The sequence below is a fragment of the Macrobrachium nipponense genome, chromosome 36 (genome assembly GCF_015104395.2).
Source record: "Macrobrachium nipponense isolate FS-2020 chromosome 36, ASM1510439v2, whole genome shotgun sequence".
In the NCBI taxonomy this organism is placed as follows: Eukaryota; Metazoa; Arthropoda; class Malacostraca; order Decapoda; family Palaemonidae; genus Macrobrachium; species Macrobrachium nipponense.
This window is the reverse complement of record NC_087220.1, coordinates 39,441,016-39,456,164: the sequence shown is the minus strand read 5'-3', so window position 1 is coordinate 39,456,164 and position 15,149 is coordinate 39,441,016. Positions and strand designations below refer to the sequence as shown.

The 15,149-nt window shown below is 37.1% G+C and overlaps 1 long non-coding RNA gene across 1 annotated transcript in view; it reads left to right on the top strand.

Annotated features, from left to right (window-relative positions):
- LOC135203310 (uncharacterized) overlaps positions 1-13,072 on the top strand; it is a 29,169-nt gene extending 16,097 nt beyond the window's left edge. Inside the window, exons 2-3 of the long non-coding RNA XR_010311911.1 lie at positions 8,507-8,593; positions 12,913-13,072. This is a non-coding gene — a long non-coding RNA (uncharacterized LOC135203310). The remainder of the gene's footprint in view (positions 1-8,506; positions 8,594-12,912) is intronic.
- The last annotated feature ends 2,077 nt before the right edge of the window (positions 13,073-15,149 follow it).

Here is a 15,149-nt window from a genome sequence, read left to right as displayed (position 1 = left end):
ATCTGAAACGTATGAAAATTGAAGCAATAATTTCAATGAAGAATAATATAAATAGCATTAATGCGTTCCAGACCACCAAAAATATTAACAAAACATACATTTTACAGGGAATAAACAGTTTTATATACAGAAAACATTGAGAAATAAATATAAATGAATAATGAAATGAATAATTAACATTTAACATCACTCTTACCTTTATGGAAGACTCTTGTTAGCGTATGGAAGACAGTGAGGAGGTGAGTGGGAGGAGGAGAGGTTACTGTTTAGAAGGGGAATACCCTTCCAGAAGGACTTCAGGTGTCATGACCTTTCTGGGGTTACCTCTCTACATTTTTTAGTGGCACTGTCTGAGGCTACTTCCCCACTTCGATTTATATGGACACTAGGACCAGCTTGAGAGTCACTGGACCCCTGCCAAATAACAAAACTGTCCAAAAACATTTGTTTCTGACATTTCTACAATGTCTGCCTGAAATGGTACAAAGCATTGTCATTAAACATGTTAGACACAGATTGCAACTCTTTGTTAGGGTGATGTGTCTCAACAAAATTTTTTATATCACTCAACTTGCCAAAAATTTCTTTAATCACTGAGGTAGGCACAGTATCACCTCTCTCTTCCTCCTCCTCTTCAGATTCCTCATCTGGCATCTGTTGCTGTTCCTGCTGAAGGTCTTGCAGTTACTCAGTGATTAGCTATTCCCTATGGGCATCCACTAACTCTTCCACATCCTCGCCACTCATATCTAAGCCCCTGAACTTACCCAGAGACACAATAGACTCCACAACGGGCATAGGGCCAGCCTTAACCCTTCGAAATCCTTCTCGAGGTAACACTCTTGCTTCTCCAAGCAGAGTTCATTGTCCTGGAAGTCACTCCCTGCCAAACCTTTTCTATAAGACACATGCAATTAAAGATATTGAAGTGATCCTTCCAGAACTCTCTTAGGGTCAATTCAGTGTCTGAGGTCACTTCAAAGGACCTTTGGAATAATGCCTTCATGTGCCTACAGTTTCTTGAAGTTCGAGATGATTTGCCGGTCCATGGGCTGGATGAGAGGAGTGGTATTAGGGGACAGGAACTTGACGGTGATGAATTTAAATTCGTTTAACAGCTGGCCTTCCAAGCCAGGAGAATGTGCAGGGGCATTGTCCATTACCAGGAGGCACTTGAGGGGCAACTGATTTTTGCCGAGATATTTTTTCACACTTGAGCCAACCACTTCATTTACCCATTCAACAAAAATTTGCCTCATGACCCATGCCTTTTTATTGGCCTTCCACATCACAGGCAATTTATTTTTCATCACACTGTTTTCCTTAAACACTCAGGGAGTTTCAGAGTGTTACACCAGTAGGGGCTTCACTGTGAAATCCCTACTGGCATTCGCACGGACGAAGAGTGTTAGCATATCCTTCATAGGCAAGTGAAGACCTGTTGTGTGGAGGAATCCCTCAGCATCAAGATACTGTTTGAATTCACTAACAAATTCTTTGGCGGTATGTTTATCCGAATTTGCAGCCTCCCCATGCTGTATGACAATATGGATGCCCGTACGCTTTCTGAATTTTTCAAACCAGCCTCTGCTCGCCTTGAAATCACCAAGAGCAGCGCTAGTTGTTGGCATTTTCTTACTTAATTCATATGTAACATCCTAGCTTTCTCACTGATTGCTTCAGACACAATATCCACGTCTTCCACTAGCTATGATCTCAGTTTTGTTAACAATGTGACCCCTTTTGCAACATCAGCTGCCTTGATTTCATGTTTCTTTGCTAGGATAGAGCTGGTCATCGACACTGACTTGCAGTACATCCTAGCGAGATTAGCTACACGTGCACCACTTTCATACTTTGCTTCAAGTTCTTTCTTAAATTCAATCATATTCCTGGTCTTTTGTACCAAAAGGGTGGCACTTGAAACCTTCTTTGGCCCATGATGGCTACTTTGCAGTGAGTTTTTATGGCAAAATTAGCACAAAACACAACAAACATGTGCGGTGATGCAGACTATGAATGTGGAGATGGCTGTTCAGCGAGAAACAAAGTCAGAATGGGTCACAAGAGAAGATGGGATGGTTTGTTTGGGTACTTGATGCGGGGTTTGGTCATGCACTGGGCCCAGATGAAGCATTTCCGAGTGTACAAAAACTGAGGAAACATACGATAACAAAGACAAAGTTTTGTAGCAAAAAAAGTCTACGAAAACTGCAACGTACAAAAAGAGAGGTTTACAAAAACCAAGGTTTGATTATATGGGCAATTGTCTAATCCTGATTAATTTACCTACAAAGGTATGGGATTAACAAGGTTTGTAGCCTTCAAGATAGGCTACTACCTCATAGCCCATTTGGTCCGTGTACTGTTTTTGGTCAACTATATAAAACAGTAAACTACTACAAAAAGCCCCCGGGTTACATCAGGTTTGGGTTACGTCGTTCCGGACTTATGGTGTTTACCTTATAGCACAGTTAACTTACAGCGCCGTTACCTGCTTTACGCCACTGTAAACAGGACCTACGATGCTTACGGCACTCTAGCAGTGCTGTAAGAGATATTCATTCCTATTATAATTATGATGAGCCAGGTTAAGGCAATTTTCGGCTTACAGTGCCTTGTCAGGAACGGAACCCCACCTTCCCCCCCCCCCCCCTTAACCCAGGGACAGCCTGTGAAGGGAAACCTAGAATAGGATATTTTGTAAGGACAACGTCATTTTGCTATTTTCATTCCACAGTAACAACATGCTAAATTCTAATGTACATCACCTTATGTAGAATTCTCTGGCCTTTCCGCCAATATATAATTCATGTATGAACAACAATTGTACCCATAGATATCCATGCATATATGTCTGCAAGAAAACACAAATTTGGCTGGCCCAGACCCAGTTTCTTTCTGTTCGGGTTGTACTACATATCTGTCCACAGCCTCCTTTATAACATGTGTTTACCTGTAATAAATTATCAGTACCCAGTTACCTGTCTCTCTCCCTTGTCCTCACAAACTGGTGACTTCCTGGAGTGATTTGCACTCAGTCATTAACTGACCTACACGGCGACTAGTCTTGACTCTGCCGAACCCAATGCCATTAACAGACTAAAAACGGCACCTCACGCTTTTTTGGTGTTTATCGACTCTCATTGACCATGCCCAACACTATCAGCGGACTAAATTCAGCAACCTCGTGCGTTTTGGTGTGTAAGACAAGTCATGAGGACAGGTGCTGGGTGCTGATCAGCCAACACAGAATCAGGCGGCGGTCGAGACACATCTATATCATCGAGTACTCCTTTGTCTCAGCCGGGGAATGCCAGATACCTTCTCAACCCGCCGCACCTGCGGGCTTCCTTGGCTCCTCCCCCAACGCCACTGCCACACCTGCGAGTACCCATGCAACATCTCGATGTCGCCTCTGCACCTGTAGGGCTGCTCGGCCTGCCTGACGCTGCTGCCTGTGGACTTGCTCGCCCAACCTATGCCGCTGCCTGTAGTCCTCCTCGGCCTGCTGATACTGCTGGAGCACCTGTGGGCCTGCTCTGCTACCCTGACACCACTAACTGTGGGCCTCCTTGGCCTGCTGATGCTGCTGCCACACCTGTGGTCCTGCTCTCCCCGCCCAACGCTGCTGCCACACCTGGGGACTCCCTCCGCGGTCTTGGTTGCCCACAGTAGACAGTAGAACCTCCCTGGCAACAGCCACGGGAGGCATCCCATCAACCAGCAATGCCGAAGGGCTCCACATTCAATGACACCCCACAACAAGTGATCACAAGGACATGGGGTCATCTCCTGCCTCCAAGATTTTTATCATCCATTCATTATTCCATAATAAATGTCCTGGGGGGAGTATTTGTCAGGACAACGTCCTTTTGCTATGCTAAATTCTAATATGCTTCATCTTATGCAGAATTGTCTGGTCGTTCCGCCGATATATAATTCATATACGAACAACAATTGTACCCATAAATATTCATGTATATATGTCTGCAAGAAAAGACAAATTTGGCTGGCCCAGGCTCAGTTTCTCTCTGTTCGGGTCAGATACCACATATCAATCCATAGCCTCCTTCATAACCTGTGTTTACCTGTAATAAATTACCAGTACCCAGTTACCTGTCTCTCTCCCTTGTCCTCACAATTTTCTAATACTGACTAGCCGTTTTTGTCTACTATAGCTAGGCTAGCCTATCAACTACATAGGTTAGTGTCTAATCAATCTAGATTATTTAATTCCCTTTTAAGGGTATGCACATGATAGCCTATAGGTAGTATTAAGACCATGCTTAAGTATACAGGCTATATATAAAAGAAAAAGTCTGTAACCTTTTATCTACTAATACTAAAGTCTTTGGTGTAAAGATAAGCTACTGCCTAGGTCCAAAGCCTAACAGGATATGTCCTTAAATCTTACCTTAATTCAGGTTACCGCCTAATCCAGGTTATTTCTGTTCACCCTTAAGGTTATATAATCCTGTTCTTATATCTTACCTTAATTCAGATTACTGCTTATTCCAGGTTATTTTTGTTCATCCTCATTGTTATAGGTATAATCCGAAGTTTTAGGCTACAGACACTATCTACTACAGTCTAGCTAACATATTCTTACTGAATCGATGTAGATTTTAGGCTACTGTCTGGTAGGCTATTGCCGATGTTGTTATCTGAAAGGATTATCTATATTAATAATAATCAAGGAACATTTAGATAAAACTTCAAAATAGAATGATAAATTCTTCGAAACAATTTTCACTTCTTCAAATAGCTAACGCTCACAAAATAAATAATTGTTCCATGGTCTAAACTAAAAATTTTTTAACTGGCGCTTAAAATTATATACTCAGCTTTCAAGTTTGATGAACTTCAGTAATGAAATCAATAAGCAAAGAACGAAACTCTCAGAGCTAACAATCCTAAATTGCCAGTGCCAAATGTGTACTGGCGAAAAACCATGGTTTATAGTTTTTCATGCACTATAAAATCGTTGTTCCATATTATAAACTAAAAAAATTCTTAACTGACTCTTAAAATTGTACACTTAGTTTTCAACTTATATGTTTCCATGAACATCGGTAATGAAATTAATAAGTGAAGAACAAATTCTCAGAGCTAGCCTAACAATCATAAATCGTAAGAGACACCAACATGTGCTGGCACAATAAGCCACTTCAGCTTTCCATGTGCAATACAATAAATCATTGCTCCACGCAATCTAAACTAAAAAATTTTTGACTGGAACTTAAAATTATGCACTTAACTGAATCAATAAGCAAAGAATGGACTTCTCTGAGCACTGGTTATTTGACCAAACAGAAAGGTAATGTGGTATTGGTTGGATGTTGGTCGTATGTAAACAATGTGATGGTGTGTATATGCATAATCACTTCTTCTTGCGGTTTTGACAAGTAGGTAAACTGGGTATTAGCGTTTGCTTAGGATAATTGAAAGTGCCCTCTTATTCTGAGTCCATTTATACTCTATCACGTGTTTAAACTGTTTATAATTACGACACAATACCCAGCCACAAGACCAGTTAAGAGAATTCTTTGACATTAGTCTGGTCACCATGGAGCTCTGGATAGATCATGGAAAGGGGAATCCTAGAGGTCGAGACAGCGACTACACTATCAAAAAGCAATTTTAGGAATGGCATAAGTGTTAGTTCATCATAATTTTTGACATTTGTATATTTTTCATTTAATGAACAACTTATGTTTTATGATGTATTACTGGCCCTCTTTCATTACCCTCAATGTGCACACTATCAAATAAGGCCATTAGCATGTGTCCATGTTTTGGAATGTATGATAAGAGGAAAGTAAGAAGAAAATAAAGATGAATTTACACTGTGAATACACAAGGAAACCACCTGTCAAAATATATGATTTTGCCACAGAGTCAGTTAATCTTTCATAGGCAGGAAATTCGGCCATTCCCTCTCTTTGAGGGGCTTTCCAAGCGAAGGCCGTATCCACACTAACGGGCAATGCCCAACAGGCAAATGCTGTTACCATTACCTGTTCCACTATACTGACCGACAGAGTATGTAGCCAGAACAAGGCAATAATTGTCTGGTAACACTGCTTCACTAGTGTGGACAGGCCATAAGAGGTTACTGGGTTATCCATGGAGCAAAAAGGTGATTTTGTCTTTGTAAAGACAGAGCAAACAAAAATTCAATTAACTTAGCGTACTAAAATATATTAGTTTGAAATTAAGGACCAAACAAATACCAAGAGACAATTATTAATAGATCCCAATACCTTGACAAGTCAAACAGATATCCTTTCATACAACCAAATTTTCATTTATCTTTATTCAAAAATAAATATAACTTATTTACACTACAAATTAACTGGATATACTGAAGATATTTGAGGATTTTAATGGATCAGCTCAGAGGTCCACAGTCTATACCATTAAATCAATGTTTCCCAACCTTTTCTGACCATTTCTGGTGGCCCTGCCCTAACGCTATTCAAATCCTATAATATCCCCAAAAGTATAGAAGATAAAAGAAATATCCCTACATCTTTAAATTTCATCCCATATAAGATTTATTTTCATTTTAAATTATCATAAATTCACATTTAAATTATGTTTTAATTATTGCATTAGTCCCTAACACTATTAAAATGCTAACATCTCCAAAAGTATTGATGGTAAAAGAAAAATTCTTTCGGCAGATAAAACCTTGCATCCTGAAATTTTAACCCAAATAAGATCTATTTTCAAGATGTCATGCATTCACATTTAAATGATGTATTAATTATTGCATTATAATTTTTGCGTTGGCCCGGCCCTAACGCTTTTCACACGCTAATATTTCCAAAGGTACTGAAGATAAAGAAAATTTATCTCAGCAGATAAAACCTTACATCTTTAAATTTCATCCCATATAAGATTTATTTTTAAAATATCATAAATTCACATTTATATGATGTTTTAATTATTACCTTTTGCCCTAACGCTATTCAAATATTAATATCTCCAAAAGTATTGATGATAAAAGAAAAATTCCTTCAGCAGATAAAACCTTACATCTTTAAATTTCATCCCATATTCCATTTACTGTTCAAAATATCATAAATTCTAATGCAAATGATGTTTTAATTATTGCATTATAATTTTTGCCACGGCCCGGCCCTAACGCTTTTCAAATGCTAATATCTCCAAAGGTATGAAGATGACACAAATATTCTTTCAGCAGATAAAACCTTACACCTTAAGTTATCACCTTTAGGGCGTTCTATTGGTCACTGGGATAAAAGAAAGTGCATTGTACTGCTTAATCATTAAATCATATTTTGTGTTTTCTTAAAATTATAACATAGTGCCATTGTTGCTCATAGAAGAAATGAGAAAACCCGAGAAAAAGAAAATACCATGGGCAAGCTTAAATATGCACTGCTGGGGGATCAATCATACATATATAAATGTGATTTCTATTGTTGCTTATACACAAATACTTTCTCAATTCGAGGCTTCGTGCTGGTCAGAACCACCCTCATATCATTGAGCAACTCTATTTGAAGGTGGTTCCGGGCAGTTGCTTTGATTTGGAGCATTGTGGAGGATATCTTATCACAGCAGTAGGTAGTTGGAAATGGGATGATCATTTCCAGTGCTGCTCTTGCTACTCCAAGGGTAAGCTACCAACTTATCAAACCAGAAACCCGATAGTGGTAGTGTGCAATATTGTATGACAACCCTGTTATTATTATTATCCATAACTGCCAAAAAGGCCGAATGTATCCCTTCTGGAAATGTAAAATACATGGGAAAGTACTGTGCCATCTCTAGGAGTGAGAGGTGAGTAACAATATGTTCTATATTCAGTTTTTCAGCTGGCCGCACATTGCTAGGAAGTGATATTTTACTGCCAAATATGCATTGCGCATTGCTTCCCAGAGACACCTATAATTGATTTCAGCACCCGAGGTTGGAAACACTGGCTCTAAATTGACACTGACAACCGAAATGTGATGTTTACTATAAATTTAACCTAAATGCAAATCTTACTGAACCTTTATTTGTTTATGACAGACCATCAATAGAGGTCATCATTAGATTGTGCGGGATTGGTCATGAACTTTTGTCTAAACTCTTACAAAAAATTTAATGAAAATTTGTATACAATATTTTCGAAAATATCTAATGGATAGATTCCTATCTTTGTGCAAGACGCCACCAAAAAAAAAAAAATGTCAACATTTGTATATTGTTTTAATTTAGATTTATATCTTTGTATAAGTTAAGAATTGATCTTCACTGTATGGCACACCTCCGTTTTGCACCTTTTCCTGAAGCAGCCATAATTACTGTTTCAAACAAATGGAGAAATATTAACCTCAAGAGGCACCATATATTAAAAATAACAGCATGGCAGTATCATTAATTGTTACTATGATATCCAAAATGACTGCTGTGAGGGAAAATAGTACCATATACTCTAACTCAAAAGGAGGTGTGGAATAATCTAAACTAGATACTTACTTTACAGATAACTGCAGCCTTTGAGATCCCCTGAGACATGGGGCTGGACATGAAGGCATTAAGCCTTTCACTTACGTTGCTGTCATGCACTAAGGTAAGTGAATGCTTTGAAAGTGAAATGTGTGTGTGTGTGTGTGTGAAAAATATGTAAAATATTTTACATACAAATGTCTGTCTATATATATAATATATATATATATATATATATATTATATATATGATAGTATAGTATGATGTATGTATGTATGTAGGTATGTATGTCTTATATATATATATATATATATATATATCATATATATATATATATATATATATATAATATATAGTGTAAAAGTTTAGTATATCTTAGTTTTACCAGACCACTGAGCTGGTTAACAGCTCTTCTCCTAGGGTTGGCCCGAAGGATTAGATATTTTAACGTGGACGTGGCTAGGAACCAACTGGTCACCTAGCAACGGGACCTACAGCTTATTGTGGGATCCGAACCACATTATATCAAGAAATGAATTTCTATCACCAGAAATAAATTCCTCTGATTCCGCGTTGGCCGAGCCGAGAATCGTAAGTTCGGGGTGGGGATATATATATATATATATATATAATATATATATATATATATATATATATATATATATATATATATATATATATATATATATATATATATATATATAGAGAGAGAGAGAGAGAGAGAGAGAGAGAGAGAGTTATATATATAATTAAAAAAAATTATTAATATGATTTAGGAGGAGAATATATATGGAAGCAGTGAAAACCCATTAAAACTTAGAGTACTTTAATAACAATTAGTAAACACCTATACCATCCACAAAACAGAACGTAAATACAAATTACGGACGAGTTACACAAAAGCAACGACTCACCGTACAGCATTTCTTCACAAACTACCAATCACCAATCATACTGCGGCTTACACCACAAAACCCAAATCAACAAGCTTTACATCAACTAAACATTAGAACCATATAAACCGTAACATCAAAAGGTTAGTGGCACCCACAGTTACATCGCACAAGAAAATTGTTTGCTGCGACCCCCCGAAATACACTGTGTGGGCCGTGGGGTCTTTATATACCAGAGACCTGCTAGACAGACATGGACCGAATAATACCTTTCCTTACACAATCCTTGGCGACTGCCTCCTACGTTAAGCGCTACTGCCATCTGTTGTCTACTGTTACACTTCCTATGAACTAGAATATTAATTTTCACAACAAACCTAAATACATTAAGGAAATTAGGATAATAATACAGTAAAGTACAGTTTAAGTTTGCGATAAGGGTTGTTCGTATCTCTGAAATCTAAGTAGAGGAGCAATAATATATTATAATTATAATATATATATAATTATATATATATAGATATATCATATATATATATATATATATATCATAAGTATATGAAGGCGGGCAGGAACACACAGGAATTTGACATTTGACATTTAATCCGACGTTTCGCAATACATTATTGCATCCTCAGGGAATTCTACAATAGATGTAAATAAAATAATTTTTAAAAACTTAAAAAATCATAAAATTAAAAATAGTTATCTAAAAGTCAATTTAAAAGACCATATTTAAAACGCAATAAGTTAAGTTAAAACACCAGTTACAAAAAAAAACAAAAAAACATGGAATTGAGCATTAATCTACAAGGATTTATTAAAAAATATATAATAATAATAATAAAAATAATAAATAACTAAAGGAGTGGAGCTAACCTGCCAGAGCAAAGTCAAGCGTAAAACTGAAGGCAGAAACGAAAAGTAAACAATAAGAGGCTTTAAGAACAACAACAAAGTCAAGATAAAAAAAGTTGAACAGCCGAGGACTGGGTATCTAAAACAGGAACAAGTTGTTTAATTTTCAGTGTCTCTAAAATAAATAGCTCTTTTTGGTTGTTGACCTGTCCAATTATAGAGGAATCTTTGTATTGGATGGTAGTTTTACATTGCAAAGAATGATTTCTTATGTTGGATGCATCTGGGTTGGATAGGCGACATCCAGTTCTATGACCAACCCCCCTATGGGAATCGACTCGTACCCTAAGAAGACGCTTCGTGGATCCCACATAATTTCCCATATCACATCTGGGACAAGTATACTTATATACCACATTAGACGTCATCAAAGGACAGAGTCGGTCTTTACTCTGAAAAGGGAGCCGATTGTAAGGGGGTTTTTCGGAATCAAATTTACGTCAAGGGCATTAAAATGTTCATTTATTATTTTAGTGAAGCCTGTACGGAAGTTGTCAGATTTTAAGTACGGAAAAGATGCGTAGAATTTTTTCTTTGGAACGTTAAAATACAAAGGGCTGTTAGAGAACTTTTTGCTGAGTAATTTCTGTATGACCTTAATAATCTTGATAGGGAAACAGTTATCGTTAAAATATTTGTAAAGGAAGGTAATTTCGTTATGGAAAAGTTTCCAGTCTGAAGTGAGTAATAGTGCCCGATGAATTAGTGTATAAACAGAATTTAACTTAAAGTTATAAAAACAAAAACTATAAAAATTGGAGCCCAGACGTGATGTTAGGGTGACGTTTACTATTGAAAAGGAGCAGGAGTGTCGTTTACCTTTTTTAGACGTTTTGGTATCTAGGGATAGTAACTGTTTTAAAACCACTATTTTTAGGAAGAAAACCTTTACAGGTCTGGGCTCCAATTTTTATAGTTTTTGTTTTTATAACTTTAAGTTAAATTCTGTTTATACACCAATTCATCGGGCACTATTACTCACTTCAGACTGGGAACTTTTCCATAACGAAATTACCTTCCTTTACAAATATTTTAACGATAACTGTTTCCCTATCAAGATTATTAACAAGGTCATACAGAAATTACTCAGTAAAAAGTTCTCTAACACCCCTTTGTATTTTAACGTTCCAAAGAAAAAATTCTACGCATCTTTTCCGTACATAAAATCTGACAACTTCCGTACAGGCTTCACTTTAAATAATCAATGAACATTTTAATGCCCTTGACGTAAATTTGATTCCGAAAAACCCCCTTACAATCGGCTCCCTTTTCAGAGTAAAAGACCGACTCTGCCCTTTGATGACATCTAATGTGGTATATAAGTATACTTGTCCCAGATGTGATATGGGAAATTATGTGGGATCCACGAAGCGTCTTCTTAGGGTACGAGTCGATTCCCATAGGGGGGTTAGTCATAGAACTGGATGTCGCCTATCCAACCCAGATGCATCCAACATAAGAAATCTTTCTTTGCAATGTAAAACTACCATCCAATACAAAGATTTCTCTATAATTGGACAGGTCAACAACCATAAAGAGATATTTATTTTAGAGACACTGAAAATTAAACAACTTGTTCCTGTTTTAAATACCCAGTCCTCGGCTGTTCAACTTTTTTTATCTTGACTTTGTTGTTGTTCTTAAAGCCTCTTATTGTTTACTTTTCGTTTCTGCCTTCAGTTTTACTCTTGACTTTGCTCTGGCAGGTTAGCTCCACTCCTTTAGTTATTTATTATTTTTATTATTATTATTATATATTTTTTAATAAATCCTTGTAGATTAATGCTCAATTTCATGTTTTTTTTTTTGTAACTGGTGTTTTAACTTAACTTATTGTGTTTTAAATATGGCTTTTAAATTGACTTTTAGATAACTATTTTTAATATTATGATTTTTTAAGTTTTTAAAAATTATTTTATTTACATCTATTGTAGAATTCCCTGAGGATGCAATAATGTATTGCGAAACGTCGGATTAAATGTCAAATGTCAAATTCCTGTGTGTTCCTGCCTGCCTTCATATACTTAGTGTGACTATGCCGAGTGGCCCCCGGCTGATCATACATACAATTTCAAAAATTTTTTGTTAATACACCTTATCCTATAATTATGATCTATTTATTAAAACTGGACGCACTCCTTGTCCATTAAGTAATATAAAAAAATCTGTAGCACGTACTAACTGACAAATTCATCAATGAATAACAAGTAAAAAATTTAAAGTGGAAACCAATGAAATTATTATCAAAATATTTCAAAAGTCTTTTGTTATCTCCTTTATAGTACTGAGTTTTGTGAAGTTTACAATAAACCAAGAAAACCACATCAAATTCAATTATTTTAATGTCAAAACAAAAGAGACAAGACTTATAAACACCATAAATTTCATGTACAGACACGAAAACATTCAAAACAGAGAAAGCCACAAATGTTTCTGTAATCAGCTAGGACTTGGGTTTTCATTCGTTTACCCAATTATTCCTCCAATCATTTTATAATATTTAAAAAAGGAAAACATCAGCACGGCAAGCATCACCAGCCCACTTTCAAATGAATGTATCAAAAAAGAAGGAACAAGATAAATATTCAGATCATGCAGTACAGTAACTATTACTTAATTCACTCACCTGCAGTTGATGAGTGTTTGTGGGGAAACAACCAAAGAAGCCACATGCGCTGAAAGAGGTGGATATTGCGTGTCCATGGAAGATTACACATGTTTTGACGAAATTGAAGCCCCAGGCTGCAAAGAAGATGAGATATGCTGTAGCAATGATTTCTATCATCTAATCTTGGATGGTAAGCATCTGATATATTGTAAAACTGAAGATAAAGTAAACACTGTCAGTCTCTCCTACAATATTGTATAGACATACAGTATATATAAATGTAATAATCTAAAAGTACAGTTTGCTTACTAATTACCAATTGCTTTTTCTCGACAGACAGTCATTCAAGAATATATTGCAGAAATTCCAGAACCTGCAAAAATGCAGGTGGTTATTGCTTTGATTATTACATAAAAAATCCAAGGTGTGACTTTGTCAACAGAAACTACTGCAAGAAAAGCCGATGTGCCTGCTGCGTCAGTAAGTATTCAGAGCATTACAGAACCACTGCAATTCCTTTGTAATCCAAACTTCCTTTGTTTCTGTACATAATTTTTTAATTTAACCCTGCTTGGTTTCATTTAATACTAGTCATTTGTAAGTACACTCAAACATAGCTTATACATATATTTCCGGATTATACTTGCAATGTAAATTACAATATTATTACATATTACAGAGCATTTTAAGTAAAAAATATCACCATTTTTAAAGTAAATTGTATTTTTCCAAACTACAAAACTGAGGTCCTTTCCATTAAGAATTACTTTACGGCGAAACTGGAACACGATCATTAAATTCTTGAACAGAGTGGTTAGGAGGTAACTAACACCTGGTAGGCGGGTAGACCACCTCCCCGGATACAAACACTCAACTTTCCCTTTCAGCCCAGGTTTCAGATTGAGGGGTGGCATGGGGTGGGCATTAATGTAAAGGACCTCATGTTTGTATGCTTAGGGAAAAATACAATTTACTTTAACAAAAATTGTGATTTGTTCCTACACGATATACAAACCCTCCTGACTAGAGTTCAGCTTACCCAGGCCATTCCTCCTGGTTGTAAGAGCGAGGAGGAGTGCCCTGCCTCTGAAAACTTGATCGGAGTATAAGAGCTGCATGATCAAGACTCAGACTTCTGGGCCTTTTCAAAATGAGTGAGGAAACGTAAGTCATCTGAAAAAAGGGATGGGAAGAATATTTCGAGTCGGAGGCATTAATACAAAGTTCTGGGAAGGGTTTGCATTATTGCCAGAATCCTTCTTCCATTGCTAGAGGAAGGAGCGGGATTGCTTCTATGCATGTGATAAGAAAAACAGACAGGAAACTCGATGTGCAGGCTTACCGCATCAAATGCCCAACCAGCAACTGTAAGTTCAAGACCTATTCTCAACCTGAAGGAAGAGGAATAGAAGGACGGGGAGGGGGAAGGTGAGAAACCAGTCACTCTCACAATTTCTTACCTCTAGAACCTCACATCACAAGCAAGATGCAACTTGTCCTCTTAAAAGAGCCGAGTAAGCCAACACAACTTATTGAGCATCACCAGTCCAAGTAAAAGGGAGTTCCAAGGCCCTATGGGCAGACCAAAAGGATGGAAGATATAAATGTGGTCCTAATGAGACCACATCTATCTTCCAGCCCCATATATTCTTTGGAGTGTGATGAAAGTACCAAGCCACTGACACTGTTCGCTCTCTGAGAGAGCATACATTTGACATAGCCACATGCAGAGGGCTACCTCACGATCTTGTAGGACTCGAAGGAAGACATGTCGTTAGACACTTCTGCATTGGGATTCAGCAGTGGAGGAAGGAATCGATATTCAATGAACGAAGGGTGTCGATCCTTTCTAAGTACAGCAAAACACCAATAGGACGAAGTAATGATTGATCTGGAACCAGCAATACAAAGTCCAAAATGCAGGATATCATGAAGGATTAGAACTCGTCAATAGATGCCAAATGATTGCGCATCTGAGATGCACGACATGTCACCAGCATTTTGAAGGGTGATGTTGAGAACAAACCATGCAAATCATCTATCTTCTTTGCCAATGCTGGAGAGAGAAAAGATGCTGTCTTGGAAATCAAAACGTTTCTCATGATTCTCGCTAGGTATGTGCACACTAGACAAAAGTGAAATGCCTTTTAAAGACCGAGATCCCTGTGATGGCAAGACATCTCAACTACGGAGAAACAATACTACTTAGTCTCCACAGTTGAACTGGAAAGAAGTGAACTCTCATGATTCTGATCATAGAA